This window comes from Octopus bimaculoides, chromosome 16, assembly GCF_001194135.2.
Source record: "Octopus bimaculoides isolate UCB-OBI-ISO-001 chromosome 16, ASM119413v2, whole genome shotgun sequence".
Classification (NCBI taxonomy): Eukaryota; Metazoa; Mollusca; class Cephalopoda; order Octopoda; family Octopodidae; genus Octopus; species Octopus bimaculoides.
Window position 1 is genome coordinate 9,881,008 of NC_068996.1, and position 1,178 is coordinate 9,882,185.

The 1,178-nt window shown below is 37.9% G+C and overlaps 1 protein-coding gene across 5 annotated transcripts in view; it reads left to right on the top strand.

The window, feature by feature from the left end:
* The window catches only part of LOC106875949 (E3 ubiquitin-protein ligase Bre1), a 51,350-nt gene that overhangs the window by 23,348 nt on the left and 26,824 nt on the right, over positions 1 to 1,178 (top strand). The window lies entirely within an intron of this gene.

Here is a 1,178-nt window from a genome sequence, read left to right on the forward strand (position 1 = left end):
TATATATGTACATACCTTCATCCACATGTACATATAGATACATATCTGGGTACATGACATTTCTAAAGAACATGGACAAAATGATAAACAAGGTACAACAAACAAGCAGGTCACATAGAGAACATATTCTTCATCAGCTGCCACCATTAAAACACCGGCGTTTCGAAGAGTTAGGGCAGTACGCATCGTTAAAATGGCTCTTCCCACGAACACACTTTAAATTTTTTTCATGGAGGATAGTGGCGGACGGAAAAGAAGACAGGAAACACACACACACATATATATATATAGTGACAGGGGAGGTAACTACCCCATGACCGTCTTAAGGATCAACCAGATTAGGTCTCGTTTCACCTGTATATATACATATATATATAGGTGTAGGCATAGCTACCTAGGGTTTCTGATTCAGTCCCACTGCATGGCATCTTGATCAAGAGTCTGACCAAAGCCTTGTGAACGGATTTGGTAGGCAGAAAATGTAAAACTTTTCATTGTACATGTTTGTATGTGAGTGTATATATATTTTTATTTTTATATATACACACTCATTCATGTGTGTATCTATTATTGTATTCTTTTTGCTTTGTTGGCAGTGAGTTCTTCAGTTAGATATGAAAGTATGTTGACAAGGGTTAATTAGTTGATTAATCTTCTCTTTGTAGTCTGCAATTTGATTTCATTTTAAACTGTTTTATTTTCGTTATCTTCATTTATTATATTTTTAGATTTATATGTTCCTTTGTTTGAGATTGAACCCACACTATTTTCATATAGATTACAGTTTCATATACTCTTTACTCTTGACTTCTTTCAGTCATTTGACTGCGGCCATGCTGGAGCACCACCTTTGGTCGAGCAAATCGACCCCAAGACTTATTCTTTGGAAGCCTAATACTCGGCAGTCTCTTTTGCCGAACCACTAGGTTACGGGTACATAAACACACCAGCATCGGTTGTCAAGCGATGTTGAGGGAACAAACACAGACACACACATACATCATCATCGTTTAACGTCCGCCTTCCATGCTAGCATGGGTTGGACGATTTGACTGAGGACTGGTGAAACCGGATGGCAACACCAGGCTCCAATCTAATTTGGCAGAGTTTCTACAGCTGGATGCCCTTCCTAACGCCAACCACTCAGAGAGTATATATATATATATATATATATATAT